This window comes from Elgaria multicarinata, chromosome 7, assembly GCF_023053635.1.
Source record: "Elgaria multicarinata webbii isolate HBS135686 ecotype San Diego chromosome 7, rElgMul1.1.pri, whole genome shotgun sequence".
NCBI lineage: Eukaryota > Metazoa > Chordata > Lepidosauria > Squamata > Anguidae > Elgaria > Elgaria multicarinata.
Genome location: NC_086177.1, coordinates 96,078,213 through 96,092,849, shown reverse-complemented (window position 1 = coordinate 96,092,849; position 14,637 = coordinate 96,078,213).

The following is a 14,637-nucleotide window of genomic DNA, read 5'->3' as shown; positions in this document are numbered from 1 at the left end:
AATTTATGCTATGAGATTGCTTCTTTTTTTAAAAGAACAAAAAACTTTTAAATATCGCCAAATTAGATGGAGACCCTGAATGCTGATTTCATTACATGAAATTTCTAGATAGCTCCCAAGTTAGTCATCGCTATTCATAATAATTTATTCTAACATGGTCATGATGACTATACCTGGGTCCCTAAGCACTCCGATCAGTTCTGGAGAGCACAAAATTGCTAAAAAAAAAACCCAAAATCTGCCTAGCTGAAAGCCAGAAAGCTCTGAAGCTGGAGGGAAAGATGGTGGAGGTAAGATGCAGATTGATTTCAACCACTAGCCCTGGGTTCTCATCGTGGTGCCTTGGGCACCAATTTGCCCATGGATACCTCTCTTGGTGCCCCCCTCCATTCCTCCTGGTTTTTTATTTTAAAATTAAAACTATTTTTTAACTGGGAGGCAGGCATGCTGCAAAGCAGAGGGCTTCCCTAAAGCACCATCTTTAATTAGGTTTAAAAGAGGGGTTTTGTGTTTTGAAGCTCAGACCCCACCTCTGCCTTGTTGTTACTAAATTCTTGGGCAAGTTACTTTTCCTTTAGTTTCACCAGTTTGGTTTCTGGGAAATGAGTGTTCTATGACTAGCCACGCCCACCATGGCAGCCATTTTATGAATGGATAAGGCGCTCCACGGCAGCCATTTTAGGGCACGCTCTCAAAATTCCTGATGTGCCCACTGACCCCTAATCTCTTTCTATTCTTTTTGTTCTTTTCTCTTCGCCTTCACATGGCAAAGGCAGATCCCTTTCAAGTCTTTTTTTAAAGGGCCCACACGTTCCCCTGGAGGGAAGCTACATAGCCAGTATGACTACTGCCCCATGAATTGTACTGCCCCACATGGATGGTGCTCTGTGCACTAGAGCCAGTCTTAGATACATTTGGCAAACCACTTGTGTGCTGTTCAACTGAAGACCACATACCTGTTCCCCAGATGTAGCCCTGCCATGAGACAAGGGCAGGCAAAAGCATTCTTGCACAGGGCTTCCTAGTGGATCATGCCTTCTGCTAATTAACAGCAGGGAGTTCTTATTTGGATAAGCTTATATATACCAGTTGCTGAGGAACATGGGTGGGAAGGTGCCATTTCACTGTGTCCTGCTTGTCCCTGGTCAACAGCAAATCGTCCACCATGTGAACAGAGTGCTGGACTAGATGGACCCTTGGTCTGATCTAGGAAGGTTCTTCTTATGCTCTTATGATTTTAGGCCAGTAGGAAAACATCTGCTTGAGTACATGTCTTTTGCTCACAACTAGCAACAAGTTTCCAATATCAAGTGGAGACACAGTAAAATAGACACATTGTGTAATAGTGTAAATCAGACTTTCCGCCAATCAGTTGCCCTCTAGATGTTTGAGACTACAACTCTCAGCATTCCTGAGCATTGGCCATGCTGGCGGGGGTTGATGGGAGTAGATGTTCACAATATCTGGAGTGAACCAGGCTGGGGAAAATCATATTATAAAGAGTAAGAAAAACAACCCTGCTATGATCTTGATGCACATTTGGAAATTAAAATAACCGCTGCGCTTTAAAACCAGCGCTAATAGGGAAAAAATGGCATTTTACAGCTATTTCTCCTAATGCCAGCTCTGATGTAGTTTTCACACTGTAACTTATAAACTTTCGAGCGCAGTAGAAGATGATTTATCTAATCTATATGGTACAGTTAGAATGTTCTCCCGTAAAAATATGAGCTATTGATCTCAGGAGATTCCAATTTAGATTGGCTTCTGGCGGGATGGGTGTGTGTGTAAAGAGTAATAAACTGAAACTCTCTTTGCAGAGATCACATTCTGAATGACTTATCAAGAAGTTTAAAAGAGTCTCAGTCAGCACTAATTTTTACCCCAGCAGTTGTTTCAATGCCACCGTCTTCCAGAGCTGATCTTTACACATAATTCAAGGTAGGAGATTTTATTTTATTTATAGATTTGTATCCTGCCTTTCTTCCATCAATGAAATCAAGGCCACCTACACAAGAGTTTCTTAGACAGTTCAGTGAAAAGGAGTGTGAATTAATTAATTAATTAATTAATTAGAGGAATTTCTGTCCTGCCCTTCAAATACATTCCCAGGGCAGCTTGTGCTACACAATCAATAAAAATATCTAGCACTGCTATGGAGCTCTATAGGGGACAATTTCTGTCCTCTATAATGAAAGAGAGGACAGAAATGTGATAAGCAGAGAGGCAGGCTGGACAGAGGAGAAAATCTACACACTGAACTACCCTCTGCCTTGAAATGGATGGAGCAGCTTGCCTGCATATAGTGGGACACTGATACACTGCACATCAAAGCACATTTGGTGCTCCAGATCAGGGTGCATGAAAACAATGGTTCTCTGGGTGCTGTCTATATGTGGGGAAAGTCCCACGGTGGCTGCGGATCTGTGCTGCATCAGCTAGATGACGCAGGTGCAGCTTCGCAGCCATCGTGCGGCTTTCCCACGAACCTGCGGATTGAAAAAGTCGGGGTAAATCAGAGCGATGTCAGTTCGGCACTTCTGCCATCTGCCCTCACTCTAGGGCCAATCCAGGGTCAATCTGGGGGCGGGGGCCTGTTGGAAGGCGACTGGAGATTATCCAATGCCACTCCAGGAGAGGGAAAGCATAGAGTTTCAGAGGGAGGAGTTGCCAACCTGACACCATGAAGACAGCCCCCTGGAGGAATCCCCATGTCACTGCAAGTGGAGAACCACAGTTACTTCACTTACATATCCATCTGACAAGTTGAGTTCCTGCTGCAACCCAATGGATGGATTTTTTTTAAAGTGCTCAGAGACCAACCATAAAGTGTTGGGGGCATGAACAGTTACAAAATGTTAAGGCTGTCCCCTACTCTGCATAAGTTTTTTCCCCTTCACACATGCACAGAGAACAGAGACACAGAGAGAGGGACAGGGTGCTTCCGACTGAGACTGATGGCACCATTGCACTGCCTCATTCATGGAATTTTATGGGAGGGTCCAGATATCAAACTTTTCTACATGAGGCATTTATTGTGCACTCATGAAATCTAATGGCTGTTTATGGGTTCTTTAAATGACGTTGTGATCCTCCTGTTTTGCTTTTCTTCCTTTTTAAAAGAGCAATTTCCTGGGTCTTTTTTTTTTTTTTAGTAGAGCAGGGAAAATAAAGTATTATTTCTGAAAGCAAAATAAAAGGTATTTTCCTACTGGCGTAATTGTGAAATTCCACTATACCATAGTGCCACCTAGAGGTTATGTGATGGAAAAGCAGGAAAGGAAAAGCTCTTTGTGTAGAGCTCAGTTCTCAATTCTGCAATAAACCAAAAACTAGAGAGAATGATTAACAGCCTTGTGTAGAAAAGCTCATTATCTTCTGCTCATAGCCCTCCCATATTTCCCCACCACTTCCTTACTGTAGTAAATCCATTAAGATAAAAACCAAAACAGAATTACTGCACAATGCTTTCTGATTGCTAGAGCTAGGAGTCCTCTGTCTGAAAGTACCCAAAGGGGAAGAAACACAGAGAGGAAAGAAAGAAATAACCAGCACAGACACAGAGAAAGAAGAGAGAGATAAAGGAGGGAAGGAAGGAAGAAAAACACAGAGAAAGAGAGAGAGATAAGAAAGAAACACATGCAGGAAAGCACAGGGAGGGGCAAATGAAGCACAACAATGGAAGGGAAAGGAAAGCCAAGTTCGGGAGGAAGGAAGGAAGGGGACAGTCTAAGTCTAGCAATGGAAATAAGAATAGAAAACCCAGGAAGGCTGTACATTGCAGTAATTATCTTTGTTGCTTCTCTGCGTTTCTCTGCCCAACACAGGAAGTGGAAGTGAAGAAGTCACCACACTGTGTATTCTCTGGGCAGAAACGAACTGGGAATTACACCTCCTGCTGATTCGCTTCTGCCCCACCAATTGTGGGAATTTTTATAGGAGGCTTTTATTGTGCACTTGTGATTGCTCACTCATAGTAGTCTGAGGGTCCTTTACATGATGTTGTCATCCTCAAGAATCTCTCCCATTCTTTGCAACCATTATCACTGGTTTTTGTGGTTTTTTTTTTTTACATAAGAAGGAAAGTCTGGTATTTTCTCTGAATCACCCTATAGAAGCCTTGTGTAAATGTGCAATTTTGCTATACCCCAGCATCATCTAGTGGTTGTATAATAAAACAAGGAGAAAGACAGAGAAAAATAAATCCTAGGGGGAAAGCACCTATAAAGGAGCCAGTCTTTATCCTGCAAAGAATCCGGACGAAGGAGCCCCAGTAAAGGTGCAGGATAAAAGCCTCGTGCAGAAATGCCCTGTGTTGCACAAGTGGCCCCCTCTGCTTGTACAATGGCGATTTAGCACTTCTGGGGCAACTGAAAGTGAGCAGAAACACTTGACCTTTATCCAAGATCGACAACACGTCTAATTTTCAAATGGGGTCATGCAAGCTTTTTGATGCTGCGTTATCCCATTCCTTGCTCCCTTTCCCTCTCATGGAATTTAGTGCATATACATACGTCACACACTCAGACACGCAAACACCTTTAAAGATACTGTTTAAAGAACTACGACTCTCTCAGATCTTTACCCAAGATTAACATCACATCCAATTTTAAAATGGGGTCATGCAAGCTTTTTGATGCTGCGTTATCTCATTTCTTGCTCCCTTTCCAAAATAACTTTATTCCATTTTCTAATAGTACTGCCTGTGCATCAAGGTGAATGGAAGGGTGCCTCCAGAAGAAGGTTTGGGGATTCTATAACTGCTGCAGGCACACTGATTCAATACTCCCCCACCCCCGCAAGACTAGAGTTGTCAGGCAGCCAATGTTTTGCTAGATAAAGCAGTACTGGGTCTACCAGATAGCATCCATGATCATTAATGTATATTTTTTCCCATGGAAATATGTTTACTTCTAGAAATGCATTGTTCCATAAAAAATTAATTAGTAACATAATGAACTAATACAGTACAAGTCAAATTTCGTAACCAGAATGGAAGCATATATGTTTATGTGCACAGAGCTTCAAGTGTGCTAGAATTAAATTTGTGAACTGCCCAGAGAGCTTCGGCTATTGGGCGGTATAAAAATGTAATAAATAAATAAAATAAATAAATAAAATTAACATGTTCAGTGTCATTTCCCACCTTAAAATTGAAATAATGGGTTGGCTCCTTCCAATGTTTGCCCCCATGGCCTCACAGAAAAGTAGTTGGCAATTATCAGCAGCAATGGTTGCATGCCAGCAGGAGGTCACTGGCCATGAGAGCCAAATGTTCAACCTTCCCTCCAGGCCCAGGTTCTGAAATACCCTCATGCATCTTGTTGCTGCTTTTGATTAACAGTATCCTGAGCAAAACTAACTTTTGATCGGCCAGGTTTAACTGTTGATCTTACCCAGAGCCTGGAAATGGGGTGTTGCCAGACATTTACAGGCCCTTTCCTGTAGTTTCCCTACCATCATTCTTCCTCCAAGAATAGGTAACGTACCAGGCTGGGACTACACAGTTGCCAACTTTTGATCTCAAACATACTGGCTCCCTGGGCTAGAAGCAAGTCAGGGCAGAACCAGTTGGATCATGAGGTGAGCAGTGCTTGGTTTATCATAGATGGAACCAGGACAGAACTTTGTAGATCCTGGTGAGGGTGCAATCTGGAGCTTTGCTGACACAGACCATTGGTTCTGGTTTAAATGGCTCTGATGTCTACTGGCTTTCCAAATCGCAGTGCTGGTATCCTGCCAGGAGATAGTTTGGACTAGGAAATAGTGGTTGACTGGTAACCCGAAGAATGATTAGAAGCAAGGAAAGGATCTGTATTGTTGGGAAGCCTTTGGACGTTTAATTGTAGACACAGTTGTACTGCAGGCTGGAAGCTGTTGAACCCTGAGCTAGGCAGTTGCAGCATGAACAAAATCCAAAAAAGATTCCTCAAGGAGGCAGGGGCACCAAGGAACCAGTGCTGGCTCCAGGTTTTTGAGGGCTCTTTGGCAAAACACCTTCAATGGGTTTCCTCCCTCAGTGAGTCTACCTTCTCACCGCCATGGTCACCACTATTCTTGCTCCTATTCCTCTTTCTCATCATTGCTACTACTTGCTTTCTTGACAGCCAGAAAGCTGGTGAGCGGGTAGACGATGGCATCTACTGCTCCTTCCTCCCACCTCTACTGAAACTCTAGTGAAAGTCAGGTGAGCAAGCAAGTTGCAACGGCGAAAATGAAGAGCATGTCCAGGGTGTTCTTCCCAGTAAGCCCCCTGCAGGAGTGTGGGGCCTCAGTAGGTGCCCAACCATGCCTACCCTTGACACTGTCCCTGAAAGAAGCAAACGAAAAGGAATTTGAAGGAGAGATGGGTAATCTGGGAGCAGGGCTGGTGCCAGACTATTTCGCGCCCTAGGCAAGGTGAGCTACTTGCACCCCCAAAAATTGCCAACTTCGATTCAGCTGTTCAAGAAGAGTTTCTGAACTATTATATTTTCCTTTTATTATGGTTTTTTTTCTTAAAACAGCTAATTTGTATAAAACTGTGACCCTTAAAGGGCAGTCCTGCGCCCCTCTGAGGTCTGCGCCCTAGTTGGCCTAATGGTAGTGCCGTCCCTGTCTGCGAGAGGAGGATGGGAAAGTTTAGAGTGGAGAAAATGGCTGCAAATAAGAAGTATGAAGGAGCTCATGAAAAGGAGGAGACAGAATGACAACTGTAGATGGATTTTTCCTCTGCAACGTTTTACCATCTCTTTGACTTTGTTCTCAGAAGCCCTGTGGGAGAAATTACACAGCTGGCAAAAAATTGGGCAGAACCGGCAATTACTGTCACTAATTGGTGAGAATGTAACATTCATTTTAAAAGATCCCAAACTTCAGTTTCCCCCAAATGATCGCAGCAGCTTCCTCTGTCAAATGCGTTATAGAACAAAAGGCGATTGCAGATGAAGACTAAAGTAGAAAATCGCCTTCTGAAAACTGCCTCTTGCACACACACACACACACACACACACACACACACACACACACACACACCTCACCTTTCATTAATATAACAATCACATATCAATTGCTCTCTTGTGACCGAAATAGTATTGGACATTTTGTTAGTTATATTTATTCACAGCTGTTTGGTCTTAATCTCTTTTTTGACAATATTAGGAAATGGCTAGGCTGCTCTTCGTTTTTGGAGATGATTCTAATACCAAGTTCAAACAAACAGAAGCTGAGATAGTAAACCTCTTCAGATTGAAAGTTAGCAGGGCGGTCCCAAGACGTTTCTCTGCCTGAGACAAACAGCAAATGGTGCCACCTTTCCTCAAGTCAAAGTGCATACTATTCAAGGCCAGACACATTATTTTTGGCAACTGAAGCAGAAAATCCCACAAGCAGCTCTCTATCACCCAAGTAATGGAGGTACAATAATAATTAGGGCCAAGCAAGATTCAGTTTCAGAATTTCAAAGCATGGTGGCCATTTTGTGTGCAATCTGCCATTTTCTGCACAGTCCTAGTAGAAAGAGAGAAAGGTCCTACAGCTCCCAGCATGCATTGCGGACAATCAAATGGCAGCACTGTCTTCTCCATGGCAATAATGGACTAGTCTGAGTGATGCTGTGTCATTTGTTGAATGATGGACCTAGGCTAGGGCCAGATCTACACCAAGTAGGATACAACACTATGAAAGTGGTATGAAAACAGTATATGGAGGCAGGATCTACACAACTGTTTTATAGAAGTATTGAAGTGCACTGACAACTGTTGGGGCCCATGAAAACATACCATATACTGCCTTCATACTGCTTTCATAGTGTTATATCCTGCTTGGTGTAGATGTGTCATGGGCCCTAACAGTTGTCAGTGTGGATTTATTTATTTATTTATTTATTTATTTATTTATTTATTTATTTATTACATTTTTATACTGCCCAATAGCCAAAGCTCTCTGGGCGGTTCACAATATTATTGAGGCGGATCCTGCCTAGATCTACACTACTGCTTTACAGTGGTATTGAAGTGCACTGAAAACAGTTGAGGGCATAGCCCACATTCCATATACTGCTTTCAAATTGTTATTTCTTGTTTTTTATTCCACTTTCGTAATGATTTGACACAAGGTGTAGAACTGGCCTTTTTGTAATTTTAAGAATAGAAAGGGAAAGTTAAGCTAGTTCTTACATACCTCTTATGACTGATGCAACAGAACACCTCCCACTTTCGGGGCAGGGGTTGGATTAAGCACCTTGGATAACTCCTTTAGAGTTCTGACTGGTTGTGACTGAAACCCAGAGTGGATTTACAGCCCCACTGACACCAGAGCCACCAGCTTCCACTGCCTTCTAGAACACACAAGATCAGTCGCCTGAGGTGGTCATGCCAGGGCCAAAACATAGATTACTTTAAAAGTGTGTCTAGTAGGAATGTCTTTTGGGTGTGTGTGTGTCATTTTCACTCTACAATAAGCACAGGACCCCAATCCTGACTGGGATTCCTAGAACGGGGGATGGGACTTTTAATATCAGGATTGGGGGCAGGGGCACTGCATCTACTCTAGAGTAAAAACAAAAAGAAGACAGCGCTGCTAGACACACATTGAAAGTAATGTGGATCGCCCGGAGCAAACATTGTTATCTTTTCGGCGCCAGGTCAAGACTTTTCTCTTCTCCCAGGCATTTAACAGCATATGCTGAGTTTTTTAACTGATCCCAGACTAGTTGTTTTTAAATGGATATTGTTTGTTTTTGTTTGTATTTTATGCTTTTTATGGTTTTAAATTTTGTATAAGTGAGTTTACTTTGATATCAAAAGTAGTTTTATATTTGCTTTTTGCTTTCCCGTTTGACATTGGTTTTCCCCACCACCACCACCACCCATCTTCCCATGACACTGTTGGAGGTTAGAGGGCTGGAATATCAAGCAGCACTTTGAATGGCCTTGATTAGTAATAACATGTATAGTTAATTGGCTAAAAAAAACCCTCATTGCCTTTCAAAAGTTGGTTCAATCAATTAACAGCACAAGGGCACAGGCCTATTACATGTCAGCCAATGATTTTCAAACTCTATCTCATTGGGGAACTGTCCATGTCAAGTTGTCTGACGATAAATCCCCTGAACATCTGTTACGGAGCCCCTCAGTGTGGCAACGGATTCCGGGGGCATGTTGTTGAGGTGCAAGTTCAAATAAGTCTTTTACTTTTGTATTAATTCAAAAGGCTGCATTGCTAGGTTAGTTCAGGGAAGTATTGTTGCTACAATTTTTACCTGATATTTTCTTGTTAACCCATTTTCTACTAACCCCCATTTTTCTCTCTGTACAGCACTTCTCTGTACCACCACAGGACTCTCTCAACTCTCTCAGTTAATCCTCCCTCTTTTTCTTCCTGTGCTCCATAGGGCTTTCTTTCACTGCACCCCATAGTAAACACATCTCTCTCTCCCCCCGAGTTCTGTACTCCTTCTTTTTCCCTTTTCCCCAACCCAGAACCCACACTTTTAATAATGCATTTTAAATGTGATTACAATATTTATATGTGAACTACTTAGGGATTTTATTATATTAAGTGGTATAGAAGTATCACTCATCAATCAATCATGGCTTCAGCTCAGGCTAATGAAAATCCAATTAAACTTGACAAAGGTCAGATTAAGGACCAGATTAGATGGTTAGACAATAAATGTTTGTTTGTTTGTCAGCCTCCAAGGAAACAAAGGAGAGTCTTAGGCTGAGAATAAACAGTCATGGAAACCTTAGCAGTACAAAATATTGCAACTCAATACTTAGCTATGCATCTTCAAAGAATTTCTCAGGGCTAAAACAGACAGCGGAGGCCGGTGGTTCTGGTTTTCATGGGGCGGTAAATCCATTCTGGGTTTCAGTCAGAACCAGCCAGAATTCTAAAAGTGCTATCCATGGTGCTGAACTTATTTTGAGGATAAGATTCGGCTTCTTGGATATCTCCTTTAGAGGTCTGTCTGGCTCTGACTGAACCCAGAATGGATTTACAGCCCCACTGAAATTAAAGCCACTTGCTGCCACTGAAAACATATTTAACACTGTAGTTAGCAGCTATGGGGCTGGCTATATGTTTTAAAAGCCCCGTGGTGGCTGCACGATGCCTGGAACGCTCTTCCAGAACATTTGAGAACTACAAGTTCAACCGCAGCTTTTAAAGCTCAGCTAAAAACTTTTCTTTTTCCTAAAGCTTTTAAAACTTGATTTTGTTCTGACTTTATACTGTTAGTTTTACCCTACCCAGTGCCTGTTTACCCTACCCTGTGCCTGTTTGCTTTCTCTTCCCCTCCTTATTGTTTTATCATGGTTTTATTAGAATGTAAGCCTATGCGGCAGGGTCTTGCTATTTACTGTTTTACTCTGTACAGCACCATGTACATTGATGGTGCTTTATAAATAAAATAATAATAATAATAATAATAATAATAATAATAATAATAATAATAATAATAATATGACACAGCAGCCACTTCTCAGCCACCATGGAACTTTCCTGCAAAGCTGAGCATTGGAAAAGTCAGGGACTTACCCCAACTTTTCCCACTGCAGTGAGGTCACGTGCCTCTTGTGCCGGTATCATGCCAGGGGATGTTCCCAGGTGGAAGGCAAACTCTGATTGGTCGCAGGAAGCTGGGCAAGGGGCAGGTGACAAGACTGGTGAGCTGAGTGACAACCAGAAAGCCCGTGCTGCCTCCTCCAGTCAGGATTCTTTGCCCCCACTCCACAGCAGTGATACCATGGGGTTTGGCAGAAGAGCGGTGCCCGTGAGGCGCCATGAAGACAGGTTCAGCGTTTTCCCCCTTTTCACTCTAGAATAGGCACAGGGGGCACCATCTTGATTGGGATGCTAGAAGTGTAGGGGGGGTTAAACACTTTCCCCCAGCTATTGAAATAATGCCTGCTTTGACTCTAAGATACTGATTACACAGCAAGCCGGTTATTTCCCTTCTCATCTTGTTTTAAATATTTCATACCAAAGGCACTAACTGTAAAATTGTGGCCCATAAATGGTTCACATTTAGATATTTTGAATCCTAACAACAGAACTCTCATGAGATTTCTCAACAGATGTTTTCCTTACTGTGTTTTCAGACTGTGGGCTTTCAGCGGCTTTGGCAGAGGCACCCATTCCTGCTTTGAGTGCTTAGCTCTTTAAAGTCTGGTTATTTAACAATGGCTTGTTGTGTCGAATTATGGTTGCTGCCGCTTCTTTTTTTCCTGACAAACGCTTCATTTTTAACAGTTATGTGGCAGACAGGTACAACATGGCTGCACCAAATGAATGTGGCTGGTGCAGATGCGTGAGAAATTGGAACTTACCAAAGTTTGCACTTTTCCTCATAAACAGGACAGAAATAACTTGAGATTTTACAAAAAGGAATGTGGAAGGAAGCAAAACTGCAGATTTGTCTATCTGCAATACCTACTTGATATATATATATATATATATATATATATATATATATATATTACATTATATTATATTATATTATATTATATTATATCAGGTCACCAGTTTGAGACCTTTTCCAAACCTGAGTACCAACAGTCTATATGTGTGAACGCATTGAACATGGTTAGTGAGAAAACTTCATGATGTTTTCTGGATGTTTTCTTTTCAACACAAGATGGCAGCACCTGCTTAGTTTTCACAGATAAAAGTACCACAACATAGTGTGAGTCACCACTGTACATGACAGTTAAGAGATGACAAACATCATAAGGGTCACCTTTCCTCTGCTCCAATATATATCTTATATTTGGAATTGATAATGGTCAATATAGGCTACAGCAGGACACCCCAACCTTTTGGGGTCGGTGGGCACATTTGGAATTTTGAGAATGTCATGGGCACTCTCACAAAATGGCTGCCATGGTGAGCATGACTGGTTTTAAAGAATTTCCCAGAAGGCAAGCTGGTGAAAGTAAAAACTTGCCCAAGAAGCGAAGTACAAGGCAGGCATGGGATCTGAGCTTCAAAACACAACAGGACTGTTTTGAACTCAAATAAAGATGGTGCTTTGCAGTATGCCAGACTCCCAGTTAAAAACAATTGAAATTATTTAAAAATAAAAATAAAATCAAGAGAGACAGGAAGCCTGGCAAATGCCAAAAGGATATCAGTGGGCGCCTTGGGGTACCATGCTGGAGACGGCTACAGTATATGGAGATAATGGGAATAACATTCTCATGGCGACAGGTAATTTGAGTCAGGTGGAAAGGGGAAAAAAATCTGCAGATGCTCAGACACACTTCTGTTTAGTAGTAGTACTTCAAAGATGACAAAGTGAAGGCCAAGTGGAGGCTGGTGGCTCCAATGTCAGTAGGGCAGTGAATCTGCTCTGGGTTTCAGTCAGAACTGTAAAGAAGCTATCCAACGTGCTTCGTCCGGGGTAGATTCATGGCCCCACTGACATGGGAGCCATTCACCTTGGATAGCTTCTCTAGAGTTCTGACTGGTTCTGACTGTAACCTGGAATGGATTCATCACACCCCTGACACCAGAGCTAACAGCTTCCAGTGGTGGGACCTGACAATGAAATAGACTCTAATGCTAAGCCTTGGTGAGCTTTGGCTCAAACAATGCCATAAGTCTCAAGGCTAGGAGTGCTGGGCCTCTTTCATCCTAAGGACTGGATTCCATTTGAAGAAACTCTAGGGAGCCACATTTCAGTGGTGTATGGAGCTGAAGGCCAAAAGGGGTGGCGCCTCAAATGCAAGCATACTTTAGTTTAAGCATGTAATTAAGCTTTGGGTATGGTGGTGTTGCAACCTGTTAAAGGGGGAACTGCACAAAAGCTGTAAAAACACCCCAAAATTGGTTATTGGGGGGGGGGAAACGATGTGACCAGGAAAAAGGGGTGTGGGCACCTCAGGTCAACTGAAGGCCCAGATTGGGATTCCAGGGGGGCAAATTTGCCCCCTGGCCCTGTGGTTCTGCACCCCTGATTGAGGCAGTAACTCCTTCTCCATCTAAATAATTCTTGGGACTTCCCAAAATTAATTGTTTTATTGTTGTAATTTATTTTCGCAGTGTGTCTTTCTCTTCCCCTAGGTTTATTCAGAGCCATGCCTCATATTGTTCTAGGCAGGATAAATTATAGGGCACTGCCCATAAAAGACCAAGTGCATAATCTGGGATTCCTCCTGGATTCTAACTAGGGAAGCCCAGGTGGCTGTAGTGTCAAGGAGTGCATTTTACTAGCTTCAGCTGGTATGGCAGTTGCAGTCCTATTTGGAGAGGACAGACTTTGCCTCATTTATGTATGCACTAGGCTGGACTACTGCAATACAGGGTATGAGGGGCTGCCTTTGAAGATAGTCCAGAAACTTCAGCTGTACAGAATACGGATGCCTGAGTGTTAATGAGGGCGAGGTTATCCGATCATATGATGCCCATACTAGGCCAGCTTCACTGGTTATTGGTGTGTTTCCAAGCCCAATTTGAAGTGCTGATTTTGACCATTAAACCCTTAAATGGTTTGGGACCAAATTCCTTGAAAGACCGCCTCACCATATCAACCTCCCGCACTTTAAGATCAGCAAGTGAAGCCCTTCTCATTTGCTTACCTATGAGAGCAGTTAGGTAGGCGTCCACATGAGAGAGGACCTTCTCAGTAGTGGCCTCCCACCTCTGAAATAAATGACCATCGGGGGTCTGCCATGCTCCATCATTGGAGGCTTTTAAGAAGACCTTGACACCATAGTATTTTACCTTGGCCTGATACGATTGCTGTTGCGGCTGTTTTTGTTGCTGGTTTTATTATTGGTTTCTGTTGCTGTTTCTACTATGTTCTTACTATTTTCTTGTGTCTTATTGCTTTTAATGTTGCATTGGTTTTATGTGTTTTATTGTTGTATGCCGCTTTTGGAGGGCTTTTGCCCTGAATAAACAAACAACAAAACAGTGGTGCAATTAATGGTAGACGCTGGACTTAATAGTCTTTGCCCCTCCAGTTTAGATGGGAATGTGTATCACTTCACTCACTTGCTCAAAATGTGGTTCGCCAGCCCTTGCTGCATTTCGGGGGGTCTCCTGATGATACTGCTGAATGAGGCCCCGGGAATCTGCCCCAAAGTCCTACCTTGAATGCACCGCTACAAAAAAGACCTTCATTGCATATTGAAGGCTATCAAATTAATGGTGTTATAAACTTCCCTGGGCCAGAGGCCACTTCGACAAATGCATTTGTCAGGATTCCAGCAGGCGAAGCAATTGCAGCTTTCATCCAAAGCATACATACCAGAAGTAAATCCCATAGAACTGAGCAGGACTTACTACCAAGTAAGTATTTTTAGGATCAGGTCCCCCAGCCACCTACCCAACCCCTTTGTTGCATGTTGTCTCTAACCATCTTTAAAGGAAAAGGGAGGCAGAATGAGTGATAGAGTTCAGATATTTATTGGCATTAGTACATCGGCTTTTATTGTCAGGTCCAGGGTGACATAATTCTTCATAAAGACAGCATAATTGTCTTTGAATGTTATAAAAGGTGAAATTCATTCTCCTGGAAATTAAAGAGAACATTGCAAAGCCTCTCTTTAAAATGAAGGCGGCGGGGGGTGGCAGGGGGGACTGGCTGATACAGATGATATAAAGCCAGGGCCTTAATTCCTGCCTATAAACCTGGAATAAAGCTACCGA